An 11682-nucleotide genomic window follows, 5' to 3' on the forward strand; every position below is an offset into this window, starting at 1 on the left:
TGAACGTTTTATAAGGTTACACAGGAGGTTACAGTGGAAACTGATCTGCTAACTACAGCAATAGGTACTGCTACCTACCCCATATAACTAAAGTAAGGAAGAATCCAGCAAAGCATTTAATGAAAAATAAAAATCTACTAAGAACACATTATGAACACATTATCCTGGCAAACCAATGTTGAAGCCAAGTAATTACAGCTGATGAACAACCCAAATCAATAAGTACAGTTAAAAAAATAAAGCTTCAAACGCTCAAAGAACTCTTTTGTATTGACTCACCAAAGTAGCAGAAAAACATCTTTCCCCTCTAGATATAGGTACCTTCAAATAAGCAGCACAGGTCCAACGCACTTTCATTCATACTGAACATAAAATGTACTGTTTCCACTTAGTCCACTTCATTCCCCACTGAGGAATCTACCAACATTCCTTGTGAGGCTTTTATATTTCTATGGGCATTTTTGCTTAAACATAACTCAAATTTCAACAATCTCTGATTTTATAGTGTACTTGGGATCATCTCTGAATGACTTAGCTAATCTGATATAAATTCACATTTTAAACTAGACTGCAAGTTTCAGTAAACAATTACATTTCATGCTAGTATTGTAAGTCTGTTTAATGGCCAGTTTAATGTTAGTAGCTTTAAGTTAAACATTAAGTTAAACAAGTACATTTAAGATTTAGAACAGGCATTTTAAAACAGCTTTTAAGATGATCATAGCATTTGAAGACAGTAGAAAGAGATAATATAGCAAAAAAAGATAAAATAATAATCACTGCATAAAATTCATTGAAATTAATATATCAGGGAGCAAGGAAGTATGACAAAGAAGAAAATTTAGAAGTTAGAAACAGATCAGTGTTTGAAAATCTTTCCAGGCATTGGTTAATCAAAACATGTAACTCATAAGTCGGAAACCAAAAAAACAATATTATGTCTTCCATGCTACATTATTCCACCTATGTGAGCAAGGAGAACTACCCTGATAAGTAGATAACGTATGAAGGTTCTGGGAAGTGTAAAATGGCTCTGTTCTTATTCAAAGACTTATGCTGCAAGCACAACTTTGATCTCGGGTTGTGATTGCTTCCTCACTCATCACTCCCCACCTGAGTGCTTAAAGACTAAATAACTCTCCCACTTTCAACTGCAGAAGACAACATGAATAGCTTATATCCAAGCTTCTGAATTTTAGATCTCCTTCCATTGAGGGTTTCATGTCATTTTTACTGCTGCCCAGTTTCACTGCTCTATATTCTATTCTGACTAGAAGCATCTGCCCTAGTTGAAGTTGCTGGATTTGGGTATTCTATATTTTATTATATTACTGAAAGAGGGATGATTACTGAGTGCTTCCCAGCCAATGCTGACATTAGCAAGTAGTGTGGCCAAGGAGAACTGAATCTGCAGACAAAAATAGTGTGCATGACCAGATGCCCATATAAAGCATATTTTAAAGTGAGGGACTTACTTTCAACTAGCTCCTACGGGCTGTGTATCTCTCAGTGACCAAAGCACAGTAGGTGTGCTGCTGGGGCACATCTTCTGGTTCAGTTTCACCATTAGCACACCCTGAAACCACCATGCAAATTACTGTAACTGCTCTTTTTTTTCCTTAATAGCCAGGATTCGTATTAACTATTGCTACCCAATTCATTTGTAATTACTGCATCAGAGCAATCACTAAAATGTAGAGCTGCCCTATGACTGAAAATTACAAATATTAATCATCCATCATTCCTTCCAAGTAACAGACTAACAATTTCATCCAAGGATTTAAACCGCTATTGTAATTTCAGATAAATTAAAAAAATTAACTTAGTGTACAATCCTAAGGGACCACTTGGTATAATGGCTATGAAAAAGATCAACTGGACATCATAATAACAAGTCACTATTCTATTTAATCACTGTAATTGTTCCATATTTATATATAAACAGCAACAGCTTTAGAAAGTGAGCTTTCTGCTAAGCCTGCATAGTGAAGGTCAAGAAGATGAGAAAACAGATGGAATATCTCAACTGACTTGAACATAGTTAGAAATCAAGCACTTATCTTTCAGGTAGAGAGGAATTTTTAATTTCAGAGTTTGTTGGCACCAAGAACCACATTAAGAATAAGAACTATGCTCTTATGAACACTTCTTAATGCAAATCAGCATTATCTAGATTTAAATCAGTCATTCCCTGTCTAAACCTGTGTTCTTGCTAAAATTGAGAGCATGATGAGAACAAACTGTTTTCTGTAATGAAAAAGATTAAAACTTCAAAATTATCTATTTTAAATGGCAAAGATGACAAAACACCACACTTCCTGAAACTGCCCAATATCTTATTTTTGAAGAGAAGCAGGCAAAGGATAAAGGTCCAGTCACCTACAGCTTTATATGTATATGCACAACTGCACTATCCTACCCAAAGTAAATTCTATAAAAAAAAGACCAGCACAGTGAAGGCAGTTTGCTTCCTACAGTTTTGTGGCTCTTTGATTAGCTCTTGCTGAAAGGGGAAAATTGGGCAGGGTCTTGAGAGCATTAGCTTCCAAAACTCACTGTTTCAAGAAAAATATGTGAAAAACAGGTAAAGTGGGAAAAACTATCTGCATTCTTAATGACTTGTAAATACATGCTTCTCAGATTAATATGCATGGCAAGTCCAATCATATACCAAAATGTGTGCCTTCTCATTTAATTCAAGTTAAATATCTGTCTACTAAGCTGCTGTAGCATATGATCTATGCCCCAGGGAAGTAATATACCAGCTAAGTACCCGTTCAGTTGAATGGATTTTCAAGGACTCCAGCACAAAAATGTTAGATAGAGCATAGCACTCAAGCTTCATCAAAACACGAAGTGTGTAAGCAAATAAACAAGGTCACATTAACAATTCAGAACTTCATATATCTCCAGAACAAGCAAGTGATCTTGATGAATAAATACCTGGCAGACTCAGATTAGCTTTTGCCATGGCCAAGATTTACAGAAACAGCTTCCTAATGCTAGACACTCTGAAACATTTAAAGACCCAGCAAGTGAACTGAGTTTCCACAGAGGCTGCCAGCAGCTCAGTATTTCTGGAGACCAGGCCAATTATTTAATTATTAATATTAAACCAAGAGGCCAGCATTTCAAACCAGAATTAAACTATAAACGTCATCTTTCTGAAAAAAAACAACAAACAAAAAAGGACAGCTGAACTGATGAAAGACACTTCTTTGTAAAAGAACCCTCAAACACTGAACACAACTCTCAGATTTCATCAGGAAAGACACAGGTGAGATGCCAACACAACCTGAAAGACTGAACCAAAACTTCTTCCACAGACAGAACTCAAGTGTCTCTCAAGTATTGCTTTTCCTATGGTGTATGCTCTGTATTAGTTAAAGGCAAACTTTTGACATATTTGATTTAAGCCCAAATCTAATGACTTTTCTCTCTTATTTTAGACCAGTTTAGAACACATAGAAATAAAGCAAACTTGGGTAAATGTGACTCTAATTTGAAGATACATACAAAGATAAGCAAAAGAATTCAGAACTATTTTGTATAAGCCTATTTATGACAAAGTAAAATGCTGTCAGTGAGCAACTTAGAAACTTAAAGTTCAGCTATTGCTTGAATAGTGTCTATGATTGTAAACTGAATTTAAGCTATAACTACAGTCATATTTACAAGTGCAAGAAAGCAACTGCCTACATCATTTCTGCTGCTCAAATGAAGCCCATCCTGTGCCTATTCAAGCACTAGGAATCATTCCACTAAGAAATTGCTCAAGATCCTTTCATCAAAACAAGAGCGCTCAGACTAAGCCTTTCTTCATGCTGTAAGTTTGTACAAATTAAAGCCAACACTGAACACAAGAAGAATAATAGAGATCATTTTGGTTTTAAGATACTGTCTTTCAGTCCTTTCAAAAGGACATTTCTACCGAATTTGTTCTTGAATAAACGTAAATACATTTTCTTTGGCATAGGTTGGTCTGCAAACAGATCAACACATTTTGAAAATCTTTTTCTGTACCTTCAGGAATTTATACTAGCGATTAGCTTTTGGATATTTATCAGTAGCTACTTATGTGTTTTCTTGCTTTGGTCTGGCTAAAAGATTAAACTTCTTACTGAAAGGCTGCAGTAGTATTTAGCCAAAATCTCATTTAGTTTCAAAACCCAGCTTAAATATCAACTCTGTTTCGTATTTCCAAAAGAAATTTGAACCTCTGAGTTTTCCTTCCTTCAATGAAGCTGCTCCTAAACTCAGTGTTAGGCAGACTCTACTCTCTTTCCAGAGGATTGATTTGATGTGTCAAGTATTTGCTTTTAAATGAACTGCTCTAGCAGACTGAAGTTGCTCCTAGTGATATCAATGGCAAAGTTCCCACTGACATCCTTACAGGGCCCAAATACATCTGCAGCAGGAGAACATCCGTTGCAATATAACATTTACCAATAGGACTGTGAATAACACTAGATACTCAATGCTCTTGAGCTTTGCAGAAGTGAGAGCCAAGGTGAAAAATACAGCACTCTGATGGGAAGACCCTAGAGCAGTTCATGTCCAATTATTGTCAGAAAGTTAGTGACTGTGAGTCAAATTCTGCTTTCAAAATATGCAATACCCAATTATTTCCCTAAGTCTTTAGTTTGGCCTTGGGGGAATGGGCACAACAATATTTAGAGCCAACATAAAAGCAATTTTATAGCATACAGCTAAAGCATACTATAAAATCTGGGTATTAGGATTACCACTCAGAGTTTCACATACAAAATGTACAAACCCTGTTCCTAAGAACAAGATAAAAGGTTTGCAAAGATACGGATTTACCAGAAGGAAAAGAAGAAACTAGCTAACAAAAAAATAAAAAAATAAAAATCCAGTCATTTTAATCCCCATCTTCTGTTTTTCTGCCCCAGGGCTGATACTACTTGTATTCCCAGCATAGTGGGATGTCTATTTTCTGTCTCCTTACAGATGCCAAGAGGCTGTATTCAGGATGCCAGTGGCATCGGTGCTGAAAGGCTGAGGGGAGCTGGCAGTATAGGGAGGAAGGACTGTACCTGCTGCGTGGAAGGGAATTCATCCTTGAACTCATGTCTCCTGTACGCACAGCAGATTGCTGTTTCTTTACTTGTTTATGTATTTTATATAAGGGTCTTGGTTCAACAATGTATTTATGTCTTATAAAGTGAAATTCTAACAACAGCTTTGAATGGTGAAGGAAGATTCTACCTGTAAAATCTGAGGCTTGGTGCTCTGGGGGAAAGGGGAGTGCTTGGGGAATGTTTGCACTTTTTTGTTTTAAGGATTGAGGTTTTACAAAAATCCGCTTGATGAACACTCCTCTGTGCCTCAAATAGTGAAAGGGGAGGGATATCTTGTAAAAATAATCTGTAAATGAGACAGAAAATACTATTTCATTAAAACTTCTTTAAAGTCTTGCAAGCAAGACAGATGTGACTGAAGTCATTAAAAAAGTATTCTTTATCCCTTTTGTCATCATATGTTCCACTTCCAAACAAAACCCTCTTTTCATTCTATATTTAGTAACTTAATAATTGGAAAGTTTCTTGTCATAAGTCAAGCCCTTGTCATAAATCAAGCAGTATTGAAGCATGTTCTCATGGAACTCTCATTCACTGAAGGTTTCTATGATCTCCATAGAAAATACATGCTACAAAAGTACTTAGCAAAGAAACCAGGATAACCTATAATATTTCTTTTTAGAGTTCTGTATTGTGCCTTAACCCAGCAGGCAGCTAAACACCACAGAGCCAATCACTCACTCATCTGCCAGTGGGATGTGGGAGAGAATTGGGAAAAAGGTAAAAATCATGGGTCAAGATAGAGACAGTTTAATAGGAGAGAAACAGCACATTGTTGGGTCCTGAAAAAAAAATTGTTAGCCACTATCAGATAAATAGGTTAATGATGAGAGAAAGTAGGATACAAGACCTTACACAATACTTAGTTCCTATGCAGTGTATTACACAGAGTCAGAATATAAATTTTGTTCTTATATATTATCTCAAATGACTCAAAGTTGTCATTATCCTCATTGTACAATGGCTGCTCTCAGGAGAGTCTGGCTAAGAATGACATGGGACTCCTGACTCAGATTTTCCTGATTCTTTTCATTTAAATTATAACCTTAATGTTATTAATGTTATGTTAGTGTGATTATTTATATTTAATTTCCTTTTGAGTTTTTTCTTTAACAGTGATATAATTTGAACTGACATAGTAACATGCTTTTCATATACTTCAGTTGAAATTGCGCCTAAGGGCAGTGAAATTCTCATCCATGAGCTGCATAAAGAAAAAAACTCTGGCACTCAGAAGCCAAACACCTGCTAGAACTAGTGGCAGATCCAGATTTTTAAGAGAATTCCTGTTGCATAATGAAAACACAAAGAAGGGAAATGTGTGGGGCAATGAAATGGTATTAAAACCACAGCACTTAGGGGGGAAAAAAATAATCCTAAATGGCTATATACTTCAGAGCTAATTTCTGAAGATCTTGACATTAAAGATGTGCAGAAATGCAACTATAAACAAACCTCCGTAACATGGGGAAGGCTGAACAGTGACCCTATCATACACTGCAGACCACTGCCATGACTTTAATTGCTAATGACAGGGAATTTTCTCTCTGCCCTCAATCTCAATACATCTGCTTCTGATTCAGGTGGCAGGGGGAAATTGGCAAGTATTCAGTCCCCCCCCAAAAAGCCTGCCCTAGCACTAGTAATTTTTCTTCATTGCATACTGTTTATGCAATGTTGTCATCAGCAACAGGATAGTGTTTCTCATGAACTGAACAGGTAGATGAAATGTAAGGAATTCCTCTGCTACTGTAAATGACTGCAGTCTCACAACAGAAATGGACCTGGCAACAGGCAAACTCTCAGCCACCAAAAAACTGGAATAATTTTCCAGTAAGAAAATACATCTTTGGTGCAACTATTTGAAGATCATATAGCCCAAAATTCAACCAGGAGAACCAAGGGTATGCAAAAGCAACTTCAACAGATTAGGAAGTCAAAAAGTTTCTGATAATAAGTATCTATCGTGACAAAAGATCTCAACAAATGAGACCCTCAGAGTCCTATAAGTACCATATAAACAGGGATAAGATCCAGTAATATGAAGAATAAGATGGCAAGATTCCTTTTCAGACAAGTCAAATCAGTTTATTGTAGGATACAAATATCCCTCAAAAAGAATATACTTAAGTCATACACACAAAGGTCAGTTAGCTATACTAAAATAACAAAGTAAAATAACACAGGAGGCAAGAACAATCTTTATCGATCCTCAGTGTTTGCTCACCTACTTCAATGACTTCACAAAGAATACACACACATACAAGGCTCTGTAAAAGCTTGTGAATGTAGATTAACAGAGGGAAATTGCTCAAGTAAATGGAAAACTGGCGCCAGAACTTCTCTTGTATGTTCCAAAGGCACCAACATGACCTGCACAACACAGGCCACAGTTCTGAGTGAGGAAATTTCTTCACCAAGTTCACTGCTTCTTTTTAAAATGGGAAACATCTTCTAAAAGGTTCAGTCAGTTTAGAATTCATCAAGGAAGAGAGAGTACACCAAATATATACATTATTTCCACATTTAATTACTTTCATTGCTAAAATTCTGTACATTTTCACTCTGAACCTGCCTAGCTTCTGATCTAGGTCTTTGGGTGGGTCTGTGGGAGGTTTTTTGTGCTATATTACACTGTCCTTTATGATCAGAAACAATTTTCTCCCCTTTCCTCAAAAAAGATGGGAAAGGTGGTGTGTGGTAGCCTAACGGCACTCACAAATGACCAAAACATTTACAAACACATTCCTGGTACTTCTGTCCCATGGAATGGGAGAGCTTGGGCTAACACTGCTCATCCACCTTTTTCAGCAGAGCACTGACAGCACCTGCTACCATCTTGTCAACACATCTTCAAAGAGGGATGCGGGTTGGGAGATATCCTGAAGTTCTAGTTACAAAGACAGACCACCCTGAATAAGAGTGTAAATAATCAAAATGGTTATCTTCCCTGCTACCTCTAGCTGATGAATCCTTTCTCACCTGAAAGAAATTAGACTGTAGAGAATGTCACTGCCAGATGTTCACTCTCAGGCCAACTTGTGATTTACAACAGCTCAGCACATGAATGTGTCTAACACATGGTGAGGAAAACGTGACTTTTCCACCACTAGTTTTCCATAACTTCTGATAATTTTAGTGATATTAACCCAGTTCTTCATCTCCTCTTCATTCTCCATGGCAATATATAATTGCAGGGTTTATGGACTGAGCAGCCTAGCACATTGACTAGTCAGGCACATTTTCACAATAAGGAAGCAGTTAAATGGTCATGGCTCTGCTGTAGGAATGTTGGTTTAAGGCTATTAATAAGGCACATGAGGTGAATGCCTTTCAGCCAAGCTCCCTCCATGTGTGCACACCTGTTTCAGCAGGATTTTAAAGAGAAATTCCCAGAAGAAGCTGTTCACAGCACAGTCTCTAAGTCTCAAGTGCATTTTTGCAAATACTCTAGAGCTTTTAAGCTTTTCGTGCTTTAGTGATGTCAGGAATACTGATACACCAACCACTAAAAAAAAAAAAAGCACACTATTCCCTAGGAAGCTATTTTTCCCTATGAAATTATCTTTGTCTTATTAGCATCTCTGTCATCTACCACTTTGAGACGATTGCCACTGACTTCCACAATCTTGATAATTCCCACCTGATCTGCTGCGGATGAAATGCTTTCCCTGATCCAGGCCCACTGTTCAAACACTGCAACTCACTTCTCCAAGCATGCATCCCTACTATTACATATTTGTTTTAGCCTCATTTAAACGTCAGCTTAACTATTCCCCCAGTCCAGTGATGACAGTTCTTGACAGCTTCAATCCATCCATTTTCTCATTTCCTTTTAATATTTTTTTTTTTTTTTGCCAGGGGAAGAGGGTGGTTCTCCAAGTGTACTTTGCCTCTGCCGCTTGCCAGGGAAAGCATCTCAAGCAGGGCAAGGTTTTAACCTTCACTGCGTTGAGCCAGACGCACTGTCCATCATTAGCAAAGCAAAGGCTGACTAGAAATGGTCAGTAAGTGAACAAAAAGCAAACAATGTAACAAAAGAAGCAGAAGAACCCCACCCCACCCCCCTCCCAAAAAAAAGTAATCTCCAAATCAGAAGAGACCAAAAATGAAAGAGGACCTACCATTAATCTGAGGATTGTCCCCTTCCTGGTCATAATTCATCTACTAGCTTTAACTGACAGTATTTCACAAGTACACTTACTAATAAGCCACTACTTAGATAACTGTGTTTTATCGGTAAAAAACAGAGCAATTAAAAGCTCACAACAGGCACTGCAGGCATCTGTTCCCTGACAACTGTTAAGACTAACGGTCATTTGTTTAATGTACGATGTGTACAGTAAAGCAGGACGACTGATACGGTGAAGGGGAAAGGGCTCTTACCGAGGTGAGAAAAGATAAACACAGGGTCTGCTGCTGGAAAGAATGAAATAAATCCTCTGAATGAACCAGAATTGCTGAAATGTTCAAAGACACAACTGAGCAAGTCAGACATCGAATGAAAATAGAAACTGCTAATTCAGAACAGGATCCCTGCCCTAATCAAGATAGTTTCAACACTACTTTATCGCCCATCTTCCATGACCAGCGAAGAAATTCCATTAAGCAGCTTTAAAATGTTCCAGGTGATTACAGAAAGACATTCAAAATGAACATGACAACAGAAGGGGGATGAAAACAACACTGAATAACATCTGTAAGCCAAAGGCAAGACATTGTCTCATATTTTGGAACTAAGTATGATGCCCACTAAAATGCTCTGCATTTTCTCTTTAAATATTTTAAGCACCAAGTGTCCTCACTGTGACTGATTTCACTAACATACCATTTTTAATCCTCTAATGGTATTTCAAATGAAACCAGTAGCAAGTACAAGTGATTAAAAAAGGTATCACAAAAGGAACAATGAAAGGCCATGTGATTTTATTCCTAGTCAGTCACCTTTTATTCTCATTCGAACGGCTGAAGTTGAGTGGACTGCTGCACTAAGTATGCATTACTCTGGGAACTTGGCTACCACATCCACAATATGTGATTTGCCAATACATACCACCTGCACACTGAGGGAACGGAAGACCTTCCTGTGGAGGAATATCTTCCCATCCTGTGTGGGTGTACAGAAGCAGATGTGGACGTACAATGGATAGCTCCCAGGACAGATGAACTGAGACGTGTCATAAGTCATGCATTGCTTTCCAATAATGATTATCTTTCTACAGGAAATTTAGCAGAATAATTTTACTCCTCTGGAAGACCGCATTGGAGTTTATGATGGCATAGCAGATGGCTAGTAGATAAATTGTCTTGTTTCTTTCTCTCCTTAGCAGTTCGAAGAAGCTAACTGTAGGGGGTAATAACTTTTCAGCATGTACCTAGTTACTGGCATTTCACTGAATCTACTGGCAACTGAACACTAGGCACAACTGAACACTAAGTAGAGGCTGTAGCTAAGCTACTTAAAAGCCCTGATACCTTGACCAGTACAGAAAACACCTGTGGATGGACTGATTTATTGCTGCTACAACCTAATCTCAACACATTTGTCTTGCATGCAAAGTGAGCAGTTAGCTTTAAGTGATAGACATCATTTAGAAGGCAAGACACCCAGCCTCCCCCACTTCAGCAAAGTGGACAACACCCGCTTCTCTCAGAAATAGGACAGGTACTAAGGAACAGCTTTTCAAAAGGAGCTTTTATATACTGAATTCTAAGAGTACACATCATCTTGGTTTGTACACTTGACCTTGTCTTTTGAAAAGCTGTCATGCCTCTTGTAGGACAACGGGTACTCCACTCACTACTTTTAAAAACAGCAAGTGCAAGGGGAAATGTGGAGTTCCCAGTACATGCCTCATTTCTAACCAGGAGTGCAAAAACACCTATTCTTGCATACCTAACAGCTTCTATTTTACCAGTACCATTTACATGCAAAGTTAAACAGAATACTTGACAGCACAGTTTCATTTTGAAGATTTACAAAAGGGCACTTTTCCTACAGAGTATTTTTCAAGTATTCCTGAGCACTTTTGGATGGATCTGTGGCAATAACCTCCCCTGAATTTTCTTATCCGCAGTCAGCTCTTAGTTTGCCAGTACAAGCTAATGTGAGCTAGGAGGCCAACGCTAACAGTACAATATCTAAAGCTTTAGCATGGTTCCAGATTCTCATATGTTTGTCTTTAGCATTCTAAGACTTTTCAAAATACAGACAGAATCCAAGAACAATGGACTGTGCAAAGGCAGGGAAATAAATTCATCCACCCTTTTATTTAATTGCAGAGGATTCCTTTTGCCCTATGTATCTATGACTTCTCGGACCACGACACTAGAAGCTACTGAAGCTAGAACCTGCACAATCTAGTGAATTTGCAGACACTGGTGTGAGATACTGTGTTCAATTGATCTGTTCTTATCCTGCATAATTGTACATCACTCTCCACTGCTTTACAAATTGTAAACAATAAGATAGTCTCACTGTCACAGTTAAGCCATGCTGAAGTTAACAGTGGGAGTAATCCTATTTTCATTTGCACTTTTTACAGGCCTGGCTCCCTCTGCCCTCTATACAATGTTCTTA

Source organism: Lathamus discolor, chromosome 8, assembly GCF_037157495.1.
Source record: "Lathamus discolor isolate bLatDis1 chromosome 8, bLatDis1.hap1, whole genome shotgun sequence".
In the NCBI taxonomy this organism is placed as follows: Eukaryota; Metazoa; Chordata; class Aves; order Psittaciformes; family Psittacidae; genus Lathamus; species Lathamus discolor.